We start from the raw sequence: 22,611 nt of genomic DNA, 5'->3' as shown, positions 1-22,611 counted from the left end.
GCATTGGCATAGGAGACAACTTCCTGAATCTAACAACAGTCACACAGGCACTAGGATTGACAATTAATAAATGGGACCTCATGAAACTGAAAAGCTTTTTGAAAGCAAAGGTCACAGTCAATAAGACAAAACCGCAGCCTACAGAATGAGAATAAATCTTCATTAACCCCACATCTGAAAGAGGGATGATCTCCAAAATGTATAAAGGACTCAGGAAACTAGACATCAAAAAAGCAAATAATCCAACTAGAAAATTGGGTACAGATCTAAACATTGAATTCCCAACAGAAGAAACTCAAACAACAAAGGTAAACTTAAAGAAATGTTCATCAACCTTGGTCCTCATGGAAATGCAAATCAAAATGACTCTGAGATTGTATCTTACAGCTGTTGTCTGAGTGACTAAGATCAAATACACAAGAAGCAGTTCATGCTGGAGAGGATGTGGAGCATGGGGAACACTCTTCCATTGCTGGTGGGAACGTAGACTTGTAGAGGCACTTTGGAAATCAACATGGCAATTTCTCAGAAAACTGGCAATCAATCTACTTCAAGACCCAGGAATACCATTCTTGGGAATATACCCAAAGGATGTTCAATCATACCACAAAGACACTTGCTAAGTAATATTCATAGGAATTTTATTCATAAAATCCAGAACCTAGAAGTAACCTTAGATGCCCCTCAACCAAAAAAATGGATAAAGAAAATGTGGTGCAGTTTCACAATGGATTTATTACTCAGCTGTTAAAAACAATAACATCAGGAAATTTGAAGGCAAATGAATTGAACTAGAAAAAAATCATCCTGAGTGAGGTAACCCAGACCCAGAAAAATAAAAATGGTATTTTCACTCATAAGAAGATATTGGTTCTAAAATAAATGATAACCATGCTAGAATCCACAGATGCAGAGAGGCTAGGTGAGGAGAGCAGGCCCAAGGTCAGGTAGAAAACCAATGTAAGGGAAACTCTAACAAATCTACAAAGATGACTCCAGCTATGACTCCTAGCAACATTGGATACTGTGATCAGTTTGGTGACTACCCTAATTGTCATCAGAGAACTTTATCCAGTAACTGATGGAAACAAATGCAGAGAACCACAGCCAAACATTAGGCAGAGTTTGGAGAATCCTGTTGAAGAGAGAGAGAGAGAGGAAGGAATATAGGAGCAAGCAGGGTCAAGGACATCCCAAAACAATCCACAGAAACAACTAACCTGGCTCATAAGAACTCAGTGTAGCCGGGCGGTGGTGGCACATGCCTTTAATACCAGCACTCAGGAGGCAGAGCCAGGTGGGAAGGCAGAGCCAAGAGGATCTCTGTGAGTCTGAGGCCAGCCTTGGCTACCAAGTGAGTTCCAGGAAAGGCACAAAGCTACACAGAGAAACCCTGTCTTGAAAAACAAAACAAAACAAAACAAAAACAAACAAACAAACAAACAAACAAACAAACAAAGAACTCACAGTGTTTGATTCAACAACCAAGGAGCCTGCATGGGATTGACCTAAGCCCTCTACAGACATGTGGCAGTTGTGTAGCTTGGTCTACTTGTGAGATTCCTAGCAATGGGAGCAGAGGCTGTCTCCAACCCTTTGATTGGCTCTTGGGAACCCGCTCTTCATACTGAATTGTCTTGTCTAGCCTTAATACAAGCAGAGGTTCCTTGTCTTACTGCAATTTGATATGCCATGCTTTCAAAGCTGCCCCTTTCTGAACAGAAACAGGAGGATTGGATTAAGCTGGCAGGCAGAGGGGGTAAGGGGAGAGAGAATGGGAGGAGAGGAAGGAAAGAAAATTGTAGTCAGGATTTAAAAAATATAAATTAAATTAAATTAAAAATCCTCTTATAACTTTCTTATGTTATTTATATACAAATCTATGTGCATATGAAAAACATAAATAAATTGTTTTAATTTCAACTATGTTAATGTAATTTTTACAATCTGGCTATTACTCCAGTTCCAGGCTTCATCAAGAAATGTGTGATAATTGAGACTGCATTGCTGAGATAATGATGGGATTTACCAATAGATGTGAAAACTGTGTATGAATTAAACCATACAAATGAAGACCAATTATTTCTTTCCTTCCTATGATCTCAAACGAAAGTTAAAAGAAATGAGTTCACCTAATTTTGAAGCCATTAAACATGGTAACTTTGAATATGAAAGTTTACTTTTGAAATTATGGTTTCTGTAAATAAATGTTTCAGAGATTTTAGTAATCAGCCTCCCAGTGAAATAAGTTTTGAGGAAGATATCTGGTGATGTGCTGTTTTGGGGCATTTTGGTTTATCTTTTTAAAGTACAGAATGCTTTGTTACTCTAAAAGCTACTGGATTGTATTCTGTGGTGTATCTAAGATACTCAGAGACACTTTAATGATACCAAGTCTTGCTGCAAAGCTTTGTTAGGCTGCACCAGCACTGCTTTTGGGCTAGAGCTAATTTGCTGCCTTATTTTTGTTGTTGTTGTTGTTGTTGTTGTTGTTTTTGAGACAGGGTTTCTCTATGTAGCTTTGATGCCTATCTCGGATCTCGCCCTGTAGACCAGGCTGGCCTCGAACTCAAAGATCTGCCTGGCTCTGTCTCCTGAATGCTGGGATTAAAGGTGTGTGCCACCACCTCCTGGCTATTTGCTGCCTTATTGAGACAAAACTTTTCCTAAGTCTTCCTACCCTTTTTCCAATTCCCAGGGAGCTATTCAGTCCTTGTATACGTCATAGGTACCCTTCACTCTGATCTTTTCCGGTGTTTCGTTCACCAAGTAAAGGCCTTTGCTTCACAAACATGCATCACCTATTGTCTAGCTGAGGAATTGTTGGTTTGTATGACCTCCTGTCATAGTTAGCTTCTGCTGTGAATTTGGAAAAAGACAACCTAGAGTCGTCTGGTTAGAGGGATCTTCACCCAATGAATTGTCTTAGACAGATTGCTCTGTGGCCATGTCTGTGAGACGTTTTCTTAATTGCTAGTTGATGTAGGAAGGACCAGCCCACCCAAGGTCAGTGTTAGTCCTATGAAGTGGGTCTCTCCTGCGTAAAAATGTGGCTGACCAAACGAAGGGGACTAAGTCAGTAAGCAGTGTTCCTCTGGTGATTTCTTCTTCAAGCTACTATCTTGAGGTCATGCTTTGGCTTCCCTTAGTGATGGACTAAAATCCTGCAAGTTAAAAATAAACCCTTTTATCCCCAAGGGTTTTTTGTTGTTGTTTTGTTTTGTTTTGTTTTTGTTGTTGTTTTTTATCTTGGTATGTATCACATTAGCAGAAAGCAAACTAGAACACCTCAGAAATACTGTCAGCACAAATCTGACCTTGAGAGTGCTCTATCCTGTCGACCCCAGCAGCTTTTCGTTTCCCCAGATACTTATAACCACATCTCTCTCCTTTTTGATGTGTAGTTATTATGTATTCATTGTACAAAAGGACTCTCTCTTGTACCTCAACCCTCCCTGCTCTTCTCCTCTTTCCTTTTATGTAAATTACTTGGTTCTGCCTGTCATGCTCCTAACTGCATCATTACCAGAAGTCCTTGGCTATAATGTAAGGAAGGAGAAGTGCATTTATTTCTGAAGGGTCACTGTTTTTTTCTCAGTGACATTCCATGTCTTGAATACCGGTACTTCATATGTAAAATTCTGCCGTGGGGGCTGAGGAGATGGCTCAATGAATAAGAATTCTTGCTGCACAAACATGATGACCCAATTTCAGACACTTGCCCACATGTGAAAAGTGCTACAGCCTCCAGCTTGTCCTCAAAGAGATAAAGCTTAGCGTGGTTGAATGGGACATAAGATATTCTCCAGGGGCCTCTGCATGAGCACCAACAGGTGCACCTTACCAATGCATGTGAGGATATACCTACACATATGCACATGTACACAGGTACTCAAAATATCTGACTTAGTTAGTTCAAATTAAAGGATAAATATCGTATCTGTTATTGTATTTAGTTAAAAAAGGAAATACCAATGATAATTTAATTTAATAAAAGTATCAGACAAAAAAAGAGAAAGTACATGTATAATAAAATACACAAAGTCAGTAAAGGGGTGTTGTTATAGCGGATCCTTTTCCTATTATTTTTGCTAATTGTAGTGTAATGTTAGTGGCTCTCACAGCCAGAAATAGTTTGAGAAATATCACCTAAGATCTAGGCTACAAAAGCTGGCTAGCCAGATTGTGGTGCTGTTGAGTGGTAGCTAAACCTTTAAGAAATGTAGCCTGGTAGATGGCTGAAAGTCACTCAGGACATGCCCTTGTAGGCAAAAGTGAAGCCCTGGATCCCTTCTTTAGTCTCCTCTGCATGTGAGCTACTATACATGTTTAACATGAGTCTTTGCCATTCCACAGTCACAACATGATTGATGTTCTATCACAGGCTCAAAAACAATAGAGCCATCTTACCACACTTTGCTGTTCCAGGCCTAAAAGCAAAAAAAAGCCATCCAACCAGGAACTTAAGCCTCTGAAACTGTATGCCAAAATAAACTTCTGTCTCTGAGTAGACTGTATTAGATCATTTCCTACAATGAAAGAGCAATATAACACAGGACTTGAACTCACATCCCTAGACTATCACCTTTCTATTGTGACCAATGTTTTCTATACATATTACTGAATGTGATAGAAAGTGCTGATTGTTTTTTATCAAGTAGACACACACATAGACACATATAGGATGAAGGTATTTGATTGAGAAAATGCCTTCATTATATTACCTGTAGGAAAGTCTGAGGGACATTTTCTAGATTAATGATTAATTTGGGATGCCATAGGGGCAGGCAGTTACATCCCTGAGCAAGTGGTCCAGGGTAGTATAAAAAAGCCGATTGAGGAAACATGAAAAACAAGCCAGTAAGCAGTGTTCATTCATGGTATCTGTTTGAGTTCCTGCCTCCAAGTACCAGTTCCATTTCCAGCCCCAACTTCTTTTCATAATGGGCCATAAACTCTAAGCTGAAATAAACTCTTTTCTCCCCAACTTGCTTATGGCCATGATGTTTTGTCACAACAATGGAAAGCTCACTAACACAATATCTCTTTTCTTTTCTCAGTTTATAAATGTATATATATATATATATATATATATATATATATATATATATTACAATATATATATGTGTATATACACACATATATATATATTGTAAATAAAGTAGCTATCCATCATTCCTTAAAAGATGACAAAATTTATATAATTTAATGGATGTGATTTGTATAAGATGCCTTAAAAGGCCAGTGATTCTCAAAAGTGAAAGAGACTCTGAAATAATGCAGAATGGATTCTCATCCTTTACTTCGTCCACCTTGCTATGAGAGCCATAAATAATTTTAAGTATGACAGACTCTGCAGATGAGGGACGATGCCTTACCCTTGTATAAAGTACTCCTTCCATTCAAAATTTCCAATTAAATTATAAGATAATCTACATTCAGATCTTTAAAGATTCAGCTCCTAATCCCCGATTAAATGAAGGGTTAGACTAGGTGATCTTTTAGAGCCTGGAACTCAGAGTTTCCTGTGTTATTTATTTCTACAGATAAGGGGGCTTAAATAGTATATGAATTTTCTCTGTGAAGAAATTGATATTTTTACATGAAGAATAATCGAACAAGCAACTTCATTTTCTGCTATTATTTTGAAAGCAGGCAAAAGGCAAAACTGGTAAGAGTATTGCTGTCATCTTCCAAAATGCTCTGATTATATTGTACCAAATTGTGTATGATTGTCCATCCCATACATTACTGTTCTGTGACTAGTTATGACTAATGATCTGTAAGTAGAAAACAACATGTCACTTTATGACAGACTATTTAACTACCAGTTTGAAGGTCATCCACGGATTTTATTTATATCTGAAGCAATGATGGGCAGTGTTCAAAATGTTAGATGGTTTAACTTTTTGCAATGAACATATACTCTCTTGCAGGAAGCGAGTTTTACATTGGCAAAAGAAGATGGAGATAGTATTTATTATTTAAATGTGTTGATTCTAGTCACTGGTACATGGAGGTGATTTGTACAATATTATCCTTGATTAATTCAGTTGAATGTAGTAGAAAACTTAAGGCCATACTCTGCATAAACATAAACGTTCTTCAGAAAGGCTGCTATCACAGAGGTTAAGTTTGTAGGGGGTGGTGAGGAAGTTTTGGCTTTGTTACAAAAACTAACTAGCTACAAATATACAGCCATAGTAATAAGAAGGATACTTACGTGATGGTAAAATGTCTGTCTTCACAATCTTAGGGGACTTGATCATCCTCAGCTGAACACTGTTTTCCAGAGCAAATGTGAGCTACAGTTTGAGACTCTATTTCAACAAACACCAAAAAGCTGAAATGGGAATTAAAAAGTAAACACACATACACTTGTGTATGTGTGAGACTGGGTGCATGGTGTATGCATGTGGGGTGTGTGCTCACATGGATTTGTGGACACTTGCACCTGTAGGTGTTCATGCATAAGCCAGAGAAAAATATCTATCGTATGTTTTCAATCACTCTCTGCCATGCTTTTTTGAGAAGGGGAGCCACTGCCATCCTCAACATTTTCCACGGATGCTGAGTATTTGAACTAGGATCCTCAGTTATTTCATGTACTTGTAAATAAGCTTTGTTTTGATGCCTCCCTATAATGGAATTAATGGCTGTTCCAGTGAAAGCAATAAAACAAGGCTAAGTTAGTCCAAAGATAAATGGAATGATTGTTAATTGTGTTTTAAAGTAAGCAATGCTGTTACTTCAATTATTCTCTTAAAAATCTCTTACTTTTGAAAGGCCAATATAAAACCATCAAAAAATATTTGTGTATTTTGTTTTAGGAAAACATAAGAGAGTGAGAAACTTAGCATCGACATTTATTTGCATTGCTGTGAAAGGCTTAGCAGAATACTTGCATACTAATTTGGAGTTTTGTCAGCTTTTGAAGTGTCTTCAACACTTTCTGTTTTTCTCAACTAAAATTTTAAACAATTTAATCTCTTTTTCTCTTCTTGGCACATTTAAAAATTTTAAAGTAAACATGTTATCCAATTATATAAGTGTTGTTCGACTAAGAGATGTCTGCATCCCTAAACCATTCCTGGCTCTTAATTTCATTTTGAAAACAATACATTAAAATGAAATCAAATCATTAGAGATATTTTACCCACATTTCTGCAAATTTATCTCAACAAATGTTTTCAATTGTTCCAATTTTCTTGTGTTTATAAACAGGCATAAACTAAATTTGTTTTACTTAATTTAGTTTTAATAGTTTTTTAATTTACATTTTTTTACAGATCTGGGGAATAATCTCAGGGGAGTATACATACTAGACATGTGCTCTACCTCTGACCCTAAGCCTGCCTCTCTTTTACCTAGCTCCTAAACACCATTTCATGGTTACACATTTTCATGGTTACACATTGGCTCTGTAATTAACAAACTTCTATTCTCATCCCAAGCAGACAACTTGACAGAATAAGATTCTTTGGAAAGCTAGAAATGCTGCTGGGTTGCTAGCAATGCTGAAGAGCAGCCATCCATATCACAACTTCTCAGACCCAATCTCCCTGTTCAGTAGTGAGTTCAATCTTGTATCCAGCAGCATAAGTGCTAAAATGACTAAGATGACTGAATACAGTCCCATCGGATTAAATACTGTTACAAAGAGGCTGCCTCTCTTTAGAATGAAAATTCAGGTTCACAGCCTCATTGTGTTTTTTTTTTTCTTGCCCAAACTATTATAATCCATAATCCTGTGTCTAGTCTCTCCTGTCTTCAAAGCACCATCTGCCTTATAGCCAGAGGAATGTATAAACATGATCCTGTCTTCCTCATGATTAACAATATTTGAAATACTTCACATTGACTGGAGGGTAATGTCCAAATTCCTTAGAATCTCTTTCAAGATATTATATGATCTGTTTTCAACCTGCGCGTTCATCTCTGAAGGCTTCCTAATCCATTCAGACAAACTTAGTCACACTTCCTCCAGGCTCTCGTAGCCTGAGTGCTGTTGAGTATGTCACTTGTCTCATTTGAGTCCAGTCATCTTGGGTGTCTGTCCACTGGTCTGTGAACCCTTAAGGGAAGAGACTGTAATTTATTCTCTTTTGGATTTGTTTTGTCTTTTTATCATGAATGTCTCCCACTTGCCTTTATTCTGTCCCTATCTCTCTCTGACTTCCCTTCCTTACTCTGTAGAGGATTCAGAAAATAAGAGAAAAACAGTTAACATAGTAAACATGTCTGTAATAATAAAGATATTGTTAACAAACCCTTACCTAGGGTCAGAACCAGTACTGCACTAATTGCTTTGTATAGAGTATCTAATTTAGTGTGTCATAACACATTATGGAAACGGTGGGAGTTCTATAGATGTTGTTCCTCTTAGACAGTGTTTCTATTGGTGACCACTTCATGGCTTGCTCACACTACTTTCATATAGCATCCAGGACCACTTGCTCGGGGAGGTCAACTAAGAATCCTCTTCCCAAATACTCTAGCTTGTGATGTCAAGTCAGCATAAAATGAGCCATCAGAGAATCATATAACTCTTTAACTAGAATCTTTCCTTTCTCATTTGTCCCCAAGGTGGTGTGTTAATATTAATACCACAATATAAAACATTTAGAGTCACATAGACTTTAAAAAATTCAAAAACTTTAAGAGGTCATTCTCTTTATAATATCTAAAGACTCTTTCTAAACCAAGTCCCTCTAAATATCTAATGTGTCTATATTTGAAGTCTGAAAACTGTGGGTTCCTATAAAAACAGCACCAATGAAAAATCTGTTAAGTACTTCCTTATTCCAAGAGGGAAAAAAAAAAAAAACAGGGCAGTTATAATGAAATCAAAGTAAAGTCAAAGTTCACCAACATAAAACGTTCTGTGCTTAACATCTGGGAACCCACTCACTATTTCCCGAGCCCTAGAGGTGTGCTCTGCTGGTGACAGCACACACAGATCCACTCCATGGCTGCTGCTGCCCTTGGCAGTCACCCTATGGTATGCAAGTTTCCAAAATTCTGGTGTCTTACGCTGTAAACTAGGCTATGCCATCACCAGTAGCCTCTCCTGCTCCCTCAAGGGTCTCTGACTCTGCCACATGATGCCAAGCCTAAACTCTCCATGGCCTTTTCAGTCCTATGTCTTCTGCTACAACTGAGGGAACTCTTTCACCAACATCCTCCTTTCAGGGACTCCAACCCTGTCACTTAGTGCTAAGCCTCAGCTGCTGCACATTACTACCCAATTCCTTCATATCCAGTATCACTTGTCTGACTCATACACACTGCCAAGTTCTCATGACTCCAGCATGAGACCCGCCCTGGGCCCTGCTACGGGCCACAGATTCTGTGTGCCAACTCTGAGGAATGGTCTCAGATTTACTGGCCTCGGTGTTGTGTGTCTCTTCTTAATCACCATTGATTTCTTCTTTTCTTAATTTTTTCTTTTATTTTTGAGACAGTTCTATGATTATATCCTTTTCCTCTTCTTTTGCTCCCCTTCCACCTCTCCTACACATCCCCCTACTCTTTTACAAATTCATGACCTCTTTTTTCATTAATTGCTGTTACACATATATTCCTAAATACATTAAAAAACCCTGCTTAGCCTGTATGTTACTTGTGTTTATGTTTTCTTAACTACCATTAATTTCTCTTCTCCAGTTAACCAGCAACAATGGTCCCAGTAAGTAAAAGGCTTCACTTCAGTGGTTCTGTTCTCTTGTCATTTATCTCCTGACCAGAACTGAATATTAGTAATTCAAAATATTACACAAATATCCCCAGTTGTCTTTGCTTCACTCAGAGACTTCACAAGCCAGACAGACCTCTGTCTTCTGTATTGCTCTCAGGATTGCTTTGCTGGTTCCCACAACAGCTCACTAAGCTCTGAACATTCAATGGCTTTTATGGCCCAGAGTTCCAATTGCTGCTGCCACATTTCTCCCAGAAATATACAGTCAGGTCAGTCACAGCAATACCCCACAGTCTAGTACAAATTTCTGTTTTTATCAGGGTCCTATGGCTGTGATCAAACATCATAAAGAACTTGGGGAGGGAAGTATTTCAGTTTACAGCTCTCTGGTCACTCTCTATTGCTGAGGGATGTTACAACAGACACCTGGAGGCAGGGACTGGTGCAGAGGCCAGGGAGGTATGCTGTTCACTGTATTGCTCCTTGTGACTTGCTCAGCTGGATTTTCTCATGACACCCAGGGTCACTATTCCAGGGATGACACCACTAACAACGGGTTGGACCCTGCCACATCAATTGCTAATTAAAATGTACTACCAACTAGCCTATATACCATTGTTATGAGGGCATTTAATCAAATGAGAATCCTTCTTTCTAAATAGCTCTAGTTTGTGTCAAGTTAACATATAACTAGCCAGCACATGGGCAAAACATACTTTTCTACATATCTAATTTTACTAATAAATTATGATCTCAATAGCAGAGAAAGTCATCAGATATGAGTTAGCAATGACTTTGTAATGTAGTTTAGTTGAAAAACGTCAATTACTAATGTTTTATGGAAAGAAAACAGTTTAAATACCTGTAATCTATTATTTAGAATAAGTTCCTTTATATCTACACAGGCATTTAGTAGAACCCTATAGTTACATTTCCTAGGCACACACATATCAAAGCATCAGTTTAGAAAAGAAATGAGAGAAAGCCAAGCACTATATTGCTATAATCTAAGCACCAAGGGAGATGGAGATAGGAAGATTAGAATCAAAAAGCCATCTTTGCCTACATAGTGACTTTGATGTCAACTTAGGCTACCTGAGACCATGTATGAGAGAGAAAGCAAAGTGAGCGGGAGCAGAGACAGAGATGGACCAGCAGGGAGATAGAGACAGAAACAGAAATACGGCAGGAAGGTAGACAGAGACAGAAAGAAACAGAGAATATATTGATGCTGAAAGAAAAAAATTCCTGAAACCTCAGCATTTAAAGGCTGAACACCAACCTGGGATAAATAGTAGACTTTAGATAAAAGCCCCATAGTACAACAAAGGAAGTGTTGTTTGACATTTTTGATTGTTTTATATTCCAAGGACTGCCTCTCCTAAATACAGAAAAATTCAGTATGTCTGGGATTAAGATTGAATTCACTGTAGAAACAGACCTGAGACAAAAAGAAAATGACAGCAACAGTTTTCAAGCTAAACTGTTCTTCTCTGTCAAATAACCATAGAAACTCTTGGAGAACAGATGGCGATCATGAAGGGATCAAACCCAGTGCCTGGTCAAGCTTCTCTTCACTGGAAACAACTGAGGCTCAGCTCTGTGGGTGAAACTCTGCCAGACAGAATGAGCTTTAGAGTTTTCCCATCAGAAAACTGCTTGTTCTCCAACTCCCATTTCTTCAATAGTTGATTCACGTTCTAGAGGTTGTTCATTCTTCTCAGAATATCTTGTCTCCCCAACGTAGAGATGTGTGTGGACATGTGTGGTCCATCATTGAGCTTTATAGTGGGTCACATGGCTTATATTGAGAAAGTGAGTGCTAAGGACTTATTTCAGGTATACTGCCATCATTTAAGATCCTCCAGCAATAGATCTTTGCCATAATTGTGTTTTCCACAGGAACTTGAGTTTGAACCAAAGGTCTCACACATGCTGAGCAAGCAGTCTACCACTGCCCTACATCTCCAGACCCTACAAAAACAGATCCTTATCTTAAAGTACACACAGATGTAGAGGTGTGTGTGTGTGTGTGTGTGTGTGTGTGTGTGTGTGTGTGTGTGTGGCCTGATTAGACAGGTGGCCAATAGGTGACTGATAGATGACAGGTAGTTTTGTAATAGATACAGATGAATGTTGCTCTCTGATTACATGACATTTTGATACCTCACCATCCAAGCTGAACTTAACTAGCTTTATCTTCAATCATAAGATGCTTAAATGTGAAGATGAAACCTTGTGCCTGCACCATTCCCTTGGTCATTAAATCAGTTGCTATGTTCAAAACACAAGAGAGTTCTCCTGTCTGTGTCTCCCAATTACAAAATCACAACAGTTCTATTTGAAATATACCTTGAACCTACCTTCTATAGACCATCTTCGACTTTTAATTTTGCTGGTTAGTTTTTTTCTAATTAACAGAAATTAAGAGGGAAAGTCAGATGAGGAATTGCTTCCCTCAGATTGGCATTTTGGCATGTATATGTCACATTTTTCTTGATTAATGATTGATATGGAAGGGCTTAGCCCACTGTGGACAGTGCCACTCCTGGGCAGGTGGGTGATCCTGGGTTGTATAAGTGATTAATGGTTGATATCAAAGGGCTCATACATTGTGGGCAGTACCACCCCTGGGCAGATGGATTATCCTAGGTTGTATGAAAGGGATTAATGGTTGATATGGAAAGGATCACACACTGTGGAGTGTACCACTCCTGGGCAAGTTGATGATCCTAGGTTGTATGAAAGTCATTAATGATTGATGTGAAAGGGCTCACATAGTATGGATAGTACCACTCCTGCTGTGGGATGTCTTTCTGTAGGCTGTGAATGTGTTGCTCCAACTGGATAATAAATAAAGCTGCATTGGCCTATGGCAGGGCAGGATGGAGCCAGGTGGGAAAATCCAAGAAATATAATGAGAAAAGAAAAAGGGAGTGGGAAAGGATGCCAATCTGCCATCCAAGGAGCAACATGTAATGAGACACAGGTAAAGCCACAGAACACATGGCAATATATAGATTATAGTAATGGGTTAAGTTATATGAGTTAGCTCACAAGAAGCCTGAGCCATAGGCCATATAGTTTGTAACTAATATTAAACCTCTGAATGATTATTTTATAAGTGGCTGCAGGACCATGGGGCCAGATGGGACCAGAGAAACTTACAACTATACAACTCTGAGCAGGTGGATGATCTTAGGTTGTATAAGATTATCCAGGTTGCATAAGAAAGCAAAGGAAGTAAACCACATAAAGTAAGCCAGTAAGAAACTTTTCTCCATGGCCCCCACCTTATTTCCTGCCACTAGGATCATGACTTGAGTTCCTGCCTTGGTTACCATGGAGATGGCTTGCATAAGGCAAACAAGCCTTTTCCTCCTCTAAGTTGCTTTTAGTCTATGCTTTATCTCAGAAATAGAAAAACCAAGGTAGAATGTATGTAATTTGAGAAGACACTCCAAATTGCTTCAAGAGCCTACAGTATGTAATTAAACATCTACACTATACATTCTATTGCCAACATGACATGGTTTCTCATTCTGCATTTCTCATGTTATTGTGAGTGTCCTAGAGTTACTGCATTTTACTCATTGTTTTCTGTGCTGGATATTTTTATGTCAACCTGACACAAGCTAAAGTCATTCAAGAGAACGAAATGTCAGTTAAGGAAATTCCTCTTTAAGTCTGGGCTGTAGGGATGTCTTGTAGAGTATTTGATGAGGGAGGGCCTAGCCCATTACAGGTGGTGCCTCCCCTGCTAGTGGTCCTGGCTTATATAAAATATGTGGTTGTTATGTAAAGTGAATAGAAAATTTCTTAATAAAAAAAATGAAAAAAAAAAAGAAAGGAAAGCAAGCAAGCAAGCCATGAGGAACAAGCCAGTATGAAGCATTCCTCCCTGACCTATACATTAGCTCCTGCCTTCAGGTGCCTGCACTGCTTGAGTTCCTGTCCTGACTGCTTTTGATGATGACCTGTTATATGGGAGCTTGAGTGAAATAAACCCTTTCCTGCTCAAGTTGCTTTTGGCCATGGTGTTTTAGGTAACCCTAAACTAAGACAGAAATTGTATCGAGAGTGGGGCACTGCTGTGACAGGCCTGGCCATGTTGTTTTGAGGAAGATTGTAGAAAGACTCTGGAACTTTGGGCAAGAAAAGCTATTGCATGTTCGAAGATTGGTAAACTGTTCTGTCGGAACTTCTAAACGCATCGGGAGGAGTACAAATGCTCGTGGGCTGGCTTGTGCCGTTCCAGAAGGAAGTGAGAACGACTTGGTGACTCTCAGAGCTGTTGTACATTTGCTATTTTGAATTAAAATTCTGAGGTCCTGGCCATCTGGGGCTGAAGAACCAGCCGTGATAAATAAGAGAGCAGAGCCACCAAAATGAAACCATTGCTTTCCTGGGACAATTGAAGCTGGTTACCTGGAGCTGAGAAATTAGCAGTGCTTTAAATGAGATCAGCAACATCCCTGAGGTGAAATCTCCTTAGAAGTGTTTCTGAAGAGTCAGCAGACAGAAGCTATGCTGCAGAGGTGGCGAAGGTAGGACCTTACTGCAGCAGCTGAATTTGGCAATGTAAATAAATACATCCAGTTACTCTGAACCTGATAGAAGAGAAAGTAGGAAGTACTCTTGAATGCATTGGCACCGGAGATCACTTTCTAAATATAACACCAGTAGCACAGACACTGAGACAAACAATCAATCAATGGGACCTGTTGAAACTAGGAAGCTTTTGTAGAGCAAAGGACATGGTCAACAAGACAAAGCAACAGCCTACAGAATGGGAAAAGGTCTTCACCAACCCCACATCTGACAGAGGGCTGATATCTGGAATATATAAAGAACTCAAGAAATTAGATATCAAAATGCCCAACAGTCCAATTAAGAAATGGGCTATAGAACTAAACAGAGAATTCTCAACAGAGGAAGTTCAAATGGCTGAAAGACATTTAAGGAATTGCTCAACATCCCTAATTATCCAAGAAATGCAAATCAAAACGACTCTGAGATACCACCTTACACCTGTCAGAATGGCTAAGATCAAAAACACAGAAGACAGCTTATGCTGGAGAGGATGTGGAGCAAGGGGAACTCTCCTCCACTGTTGGTGGGAATGCAAGCTTGTACAGCCACTTTGGAAATCAATATGGCGCTTCCTTAGAAAATTGGGAATCCATCTCCCCCAAGACCCAGCTGTAGCACTCTTGGGCATATACCCAAGGAATGCTCAATCATACCACAAGGGCATTTGCTCAGCTATGTTCATATCAGCATTGTTTGTAATAGCCAGAACGTGGAAACAACCTAGATGCCCTTAAACTAAAGAATGGATAAAGAAAATATGGTACATATACACGATGGAGTACTACTCAACAGAGAAAAACAATGACATCATGAGGTTTCCAGGCAAATGGATAGATCTAGAAAAAATCATCCTGAGTAAGGTAACCCAGACTCAGAAAGACAAACATGGTATGTATTCACTCATAGGAGGATACTAGATATAAAACAAAGATGACTAGACTGCTACACAACTCCAGGGAGGCTACCTAGAATACCTAGAAAACGGGACCCTAGGAAAGACACAGGGGTCACCCAATGACAGAGAAATAGATGAGATCTACAAGAAAAACCTGGAGGACAGTGGGAGTAATGAAGGGCAAGGTTTGAGGGAAAGAAAGCTTAGGGGAGCAGGAGATCCCAGCTGGATCAAGAAAAGAAAGGGAGAACAAGGACTAACAGACCACGATAAATGAAGACCACATGAAAACAGGAATAGGCAGAGTACTGGAGAGGTCCCCAGAAATCCACAATGATACATCCTCTGTAGACTACTAGCAATGGTCGAGAGAAAGCCTGATCTGATCTAGTCTGGATATCAGATGGCCAAACACCCTAACGGTCATGCTGGAACTCTCATCCAATAACTGATGGAAGTGGATGCAGAGATCCTCGGCCAGGCCCCAGGTGGAGCTCCAGTAGTCCAATTGTCAAGAAAGAGGAGGGACTGTAAGAGTGTGAATGGTTGAGACCAAGATTGGAAGAGCACAGGGACAAATAGCCAAACGAATGGAAGCACATGAATTATGAGCCAGGGGCTGTGGAGCCCCCAGCTGGATCAGGCCCTCTCGATAAGTGAGACAATTGAATAGCTTGAACTGTTTGGGAGGCACTGAGGCTGTGGGACCTGGACCTGTCCTTAGTGCATGAGCTGGCTGTTTGGAACCTTGGGCTTACACAGGGACACTTTGCTCAGCCTAGAAGGAGGGGACTGGACCTACCTGTACTGAATCCACCAAGTTTAAATGAATCCCCAGGGGTGTCTTGGCCCTGGAGGAGATGGGAATGGAGGGGAGGAGATGGGGGGAATGTGGGGGTGGAGGCGGGAGGGGGGAGGACAGAGGAATCCATGGCTTATGTGTAAAATTAAAACACAAATATAACAATAATAAAAAAAGAAAAAATGGATATCACACAGAGAAAAAAAGAAGCATACTACATTTATATAGAAAAATACAATTCTACTTGCTATTGTTAATTATATCTATTTAGAAAGTTACATCGGTAGGAAGAAGAGTACTTTTATACTTTTGCATTATCCTTGTAAATTCCTTGAACTTTCTAAAATAATAAGTAAATTTGTATTAATATAAATACATACAGGAGTATAACTTGCAGTGGTATAAAATATGAGCTCTAATTATGTCATATTCTGAACATCAACTTATTTAGGATGCTAAAGTTTCTGAGAGGTTAGCATTGCTTATGAGACATATTCTGATATGTGTACACCATGCATTATTATTCTGTCATCTTTGTTAATGCATATGTGGAACCTTATTGATTTCATCAACTTACCATCAGAGGTTAATTTGATAAGTTGTTTCTAAGTTTATAGTCATTGCAATGGTATTGCAAGCTGACTTACTAACTGAATTACAGAAATCAGATGTAAATCAATGAAAAGGTTTTAGTTGACCAGTTGATACAGTGATCTGGATTGGTTTTAAATAGGCTCTGTGGCAGTTTTCTTGTCTGAAACTGCGATAAATAGAATCCTGTAAATTCACTGAAGATTTTTTAAATACTCATTTATTTTTTAAATAATAATTATTCATTCAATTAAAACAAAAATATGACCCTAAGGAAAAGAGGGACTATTTGGTATATTTACTTTATTAGTTTGTAAGATTGAGATCTTTTAATTGTATTTTTATTTTGGAAACAGAAAAACGATAATACATAATATTGTCTCTATGGTAAAATGTTAAATATTTTGTGAGTTTATCATAAATTCATTAAGCTTATTGAAACTTATCTCCATTTTTGCAAAGCATATAGTTGATCTCATGTCCAGAATCAGAAAATAAATATTATGTTTGGTTAAAAAAAAAAAAAAAGAGTCACACCAGGTGGTGGTGACTTTGAAGACATGAAGGAACTATGGAGGGGGCAGCTGAGTTTTGCCCCTGTGGGAGGCCAGGAGAGGCCACTGGTGAAGGTACAGCCTCGGTAACAGTTGAAGACACAGGATTAAATGGGTCATGCAGAGCATTTGAGGTTTGGCATCATGAAGAGAGCCCAAGAGAGGCTATAGGTGTAAGTGCAGTCCAGTTTCAGCATGAGACCCCAGCATTCTGGAAATGCCAGTAGCATTGGATGACCACCCAGAACAGCGGCAGCAGTGCACTGGAGACTGCTAATCCCAGAAGACAAGCTGTGCTCACTGCAAAAGAGGATGGAGCCTTGGAAATGAACCAAGACCCTCTGAGGATCCCGGAAGATCTTAAGTGAATAACTGAGACTGGATGTTAAGTGTGATTTCACTTTGATCTGATTATGACTGTGCCCTAGTTCTTCCTTCTTGAAATAAGAAAGTATTAAACTTATTTTTTATTTACTAGAACTATACAGCGGAGAGACGTTTGGTTTCAAAAAGAGACTCTGGATGTTAAAAGAGGCTTTGGGATCTTTAAAAGGGCTGAACTTTTAAAGTGATTTTGTAAGATCATGGGTCTTTTTGAAGTTTGTAAAATGTTTGATACGGTGATGTTTATATTAATATGTGATCATGGGGATGAACAAGAAAGGAAAGGTTGTGGCTTTTACAGTGAGGTGTTTGTGTGTCAAATTGACAAGAGTCAATCGTGCTGGAAATTTTATGTCAATTTGACACAAATTAGTCATCTGATAGAAGGGGACCTCAATTAAGAAAATATTTCCATAAAATTGGACTGTGGGGCATTTTCTTAAGTAGTGATTAGTGGTAGAGACCAGCCTACCCCTTAGTGAGTGACATCATCCCTGGGAAGGTGGTCCTAGGTTTTGTAAGAAAGCAGATTAAACTAGGCAGAGGGAGCAAGCCAGTAGGCAGCACCCATCCATGATCTCTGCATCAGCTCCTGCCCCTAGATTCCTAGCCTCTTGAGCCCCATCTTTCACTGCTTTTAAAGATGAACTATTATATAGGAGTGTGAACAAAATAAATCCTTTCTGCTTTTGGGTGTTTTTGGTAATGGTGTTTCACCACAGCAATGGTAACTCTAAACTAAGACATTTTCCAATTTGGACTCTGGCTGATATCAAACCCTTGGTAAACCATTAAATGAATAAATAGAAAGTGAACTTTCACTTTTCATGTGTAAAAATAATTTGAGTTTATAATGACTGAAATTGTTGAAAACATTTCCTTTCTAAATTTTTTTTTATCATGAAGGGGTGTTGGATTTTGTCAAATGCCTTTTCTGAGTCTAGTGAGATGATCATGTGGTTTTTTTCTTTGAGTTTGTTTATATGTTGTATTACATTTACGGACTTTCATATGTTGAACCACCCTTGCATCCTTGGGATGAAGCCTGCTTGATCATGGTGGATAATTGTTTTGATGTGTTCTTGGAGTCTGTTTGCCATTATTTTATTGAGGATTTTTGCATCAATGTTCATGAGGGAGATCAGTCTGTAGTTCTCTTTCTTTGTTGCATCTTTGTTTGGTTTAGAAATCAGGGTAATTATAGCCTCATAGAAGGAGTTTGGTAATATTCCTTCTGCTTCTATTGTATGGAACAATTTAAAGAGTATTGGTATTGTCTTCTTTGAAATCTGGTAGAATTCTGCACTGAAACCATCTGGTCCTGGGCTTTTTTTAGGTTGGGAGACTTCTGATGACTGATTCTATTTCCTTAGTGGTTATTGGACTATTTAAATGGTTTATCTCATCTTGATTTAACTTAGGTATGTGGTACCTATCCAGAAAATTATCCATTTCTTTTAGATTTTCCAGTTTTGTGGAGTAGAAGCTTTGATGTGTGACCTGATGATTCTCTGGATTTCCTCATTGTATGTTGTTATGTCCCCCTTTTCATTTCTGATTTTGTTAATTTGGAAGCTCTCTCTGTGTCTTTTGATTAGTTTGGATAAGGGCTTGTCTATCTGGTTGATCTTCTCAAAGAACCAACTCTTTGTTCATTAATCCTTTGTATTGTTCTCTTTATTTCTATTTTATTGATTTCAGCTCTCAATTTAATAATTTCCTGGCGTCTGTTCCTCCTGGGAGACTTTGCTTCTTCCTGTTCAAAAGCAGAGTTCTAGAGAGGTCCCCAGAAATCCACAATGATACATCTACTGTAGACTGCTGGCAATGGTCGAGAGAAAGCCTGATCTGATCTAGTCTGGTGATCAGATGGCCAAGCACCCTAACGGTCATGCTGGAACTCTCATCCAATAACTGATGGAAGTGGATGCAGAGATCCTTGGCCAGGCCCCAGGTAGAGCTCCAGGAGTCCAATTGTTGAGAAAGAGGAGGGACTGTAAGAGTGTGAATGGTTGAGACCAAGATTGGAAGAGCACAGGGACAAATAGCCAAACGAATGGAAGCACATGAATTATGAGCCAGGGGCTGTGGAGGCCCCAGCTGGATCAGGCCCTCTGGATAAGTGAGACAATTGAATAGCTTGTACTGTTTGGGAGGCACTGAGGCTGTGGGACCTGGACCTGTCCTTAGTGCATGAGCTGGCTGTTTGGAACCTTGGGTTTACACAGGGACACTTTGCTCAGCCTAGAAGGAGGGGACTGGACCTACCTGTACTGAATTCACCAGGTTTAAATGAATCCCCAGGGGAGTCTTGGCCCTGGAGGAGATGGGAATGGAGGGGAGGGGCTGGGGGAAGGTGGGCGTGGGGGCAGGAGGGAGGAGGACAGGGGAACCCTGGCTGATGTGTAAAATTAAAACACAAATATAATAAATTTTAAAAAAGAAAAAAATAAGGGTAATGGGGGTGAACATGATCAAAATATACTATGTACATGTATGAAACTATTAAAGAATATATACATATGTATATATATATATAAACATGTGTGTATATATTTTATTTTACATACCAACCACAGTCTTCCCTCCCTCCTCTCCTCTAGCTCCCCCAACATCCTCTTACCCCACCCTCCATCCACTCCCCAGAAATGGTAAGGCCTCCCATGGGGAGTCTGCAAAGCCTGACATATCAGGTTGAGGTAGGACCAAGCCTCCCTGCCCTGCCCTGGCATTAAGTATGAGCAAGGCATCCCACCTTAGGGAATGGTCTCCAAAAAGCCAACTCATGCATCAGGGATAGATCCTAGTCCCAGTGCCAGGGGCCCCACAAACAGACTAAGCCTATGGTGATATTTTATTTGTACTGAAATGTGATTTTATTTGTATGTTAATAAAATTGCCTTGGGGTTAGAGCAAGCCATAGCAGAAGCTGGGCAGTGGTGGTGCATGCCTTTAATCCCAGCACTTGGGAGGCAGAGCTCAGCAGATCTCTGTGTGTTCAAGGATATAGCCAGCATGGAGACACACGCCTTTAATCTCAATACCAACCATAGAAGACCTGGAGGTCTGTACAGACAGGCAGTGACGAGGACGTCATGTGGTTGGTTTTACAATCAATGAGAAGGTAGAACAGAAAGTCTATAAAAAAGAGAAAAACACAGGAAGTAAGTCTCTGGCAGAGAGGAAAGACAACAGAAGCAGTGAAGCGTAAGGTTTTCAGCTCTCAGCTATTGCTCTGACCTCTTAGCTTTTAACTCTGCAATTGGCTCTGTGTTTCTTATTTAACAAGATGCTTATATCTACACAAGCCAAACAACTGTCATCCACAGGCAGAGGGTCTATTTTTGTCCCCAGCTGTCTGTACCAAGTCTGAGGGGTTCCAGGAGCTCTAGTCAGCAGTTTCTGTGGGTTTAACACTTCTAAAAGAGAAAGTTTATATGGCATTAGGTTAGTCTTACATAGTTCTGTTTCTGTTTTTGTGTTTTTATTTGATTTTGGAAGACTATTGACATTCATTTTAGCATCATGGGCATGTTGTTTAGAGAATGCTACATGAATAATAGTCTTTGCTTAGTTCATAAGCAGTTGGTATGAAAAAAATGTTGTCTTTGTGCTTGAAAAAATCCTTTATTTTCTCATAACTGCCATTTGCTTTCCAACAAGACTGGAGAGTGTGACAGTTCATGTAGTGAAGTCAATTACTTTGGGTATTGATTGTGGATGTATAGAAGCACAATTATCTTGAACCTTTGGCTGCATTCAGAAATCACAACTATGATGTGTATGGAATTGCACTGGCTCTCCTTTCAAACCTGTCTATTGCATGCAAAGTCATGTGCCTCACTGGGCTCCATTAGAAATTGCTGATACACTTCTTCTTTATCTTTTAAGTGACCCTACAATAAATTTCACATTTTTTTTTTCTAGACAGGGTTTCTCTGTGTAGCTTTGGTGCCTTTCCTGGATCTCGTTCTGTAGACCAGGCTGGCCTTGAACTCACAGAGATCTTCCTGCCTCTGCCTCCTGAGTTCTGGGATTAAAACATGCATAACCACCACCTGGCAAATTTCACATTTTTACAATATTTCAATGTTACGTCTGACTATAATTTACATGGGTTTCACAATTTTTTCCATTCTTTTAAAAAAACATCCAAATCTACTTAGTAGGTAAATATTTTTGAACATAATAGGTTTTATAATTAGTAGTTTATGTAATGATACAAGGTAAATTATTCCTTTCTCAGAGTATGTTGCAATGAAAACACACCTTTAAGATTTCTTTTGAAAGTTTTCATGAGGAGTGTAATATTGTCTTTATTTGGATACTAAATCTATGTGGCTCATAAGAAGTAAATGGTCATTTAGAGTTAAATTTTTATTTAAGCTATGGAGTTTCTTCTCCTAACATGTCATAAATACCATCAAGCTAATGAAACACGCCACAGTCAAAACTAAATAATTCAACAGAATTATTAAGGAGTTAGTTTGCAAAAACTATTCACGAATCCCATTTAAAACGTAATCATATCTTCCACGGAAGTTATTTGAAATAGTTATTATTTATATTTATCTTTATTAAATAAAAGTATGATGACGTGATAATGGCTCCATGGATAAAGTCCTTACTACACACACATAAAGACAGGCCTGAGTTCAGATCCTCACTACCTCCATAAATAGTTGGGCACAGTAGTACCTTCCAGTAACCTTAGTTCTGGAGAAAAGTGGATCAGGGATTTACTGGCCATATTCAGTTAGAGACCCCTTCACAAAAAAAGAAAGAAAAAGAAAAGAAAAGAAAGTGGAGACAGAAAAGCACACTATTATACAAACATGCACATAGACGTACAACACACACACAAAGTCACATGCATGCACACACTTACATAAACACAAGACCTATCAATTTTATCAGGACCACCATATCTCAACATCTTGAAATATTTGAGCCACCCAAGTACAAAATAAGTGAGAATGAGAAATGAGTAAATAAAGATTCAGGAATGAAGAGAATATCTGTTATGACTATATTCACAATCCCTGGATGGAAGATATCTGATGAATCCATGAATGCATCATTATCTATAACATAA

At 39.0% G+C, this 22,611-nt stretch overlaps 1 protein-coding gene across 1 annotated transcript in view; it reads left to right on the top strand.

The window, feature by feature from the left end:
• Galntl6 (polypeptide N-acetylgalactosaminyltransferase like 6) overlaps window positions 1–22,611 on the top strand; it is a 1,096,110-nt gene that overhangs the window by 473,559 nt on the left and 599,940 nt on the right. The window lies entirely within an intron of this gene.

The sequence above is a fragment of the Onychomys torridus genome, chromosome 17 (genome assembly GCF_903995425.1).
Source record: "Onychomys torridus chromosome 17, mOncTor1.1, whole genome shotgun sequence".
NCBI classification, from domain to species: Eukaryota; Metazoa; Chordata; class Mammalia; order Rodentia; family Cricetidae; genus Onychomys; species Onychomys torridus.
This window is presented reverse-complemented; position numbering and strand designations above follow the sequence as displayed.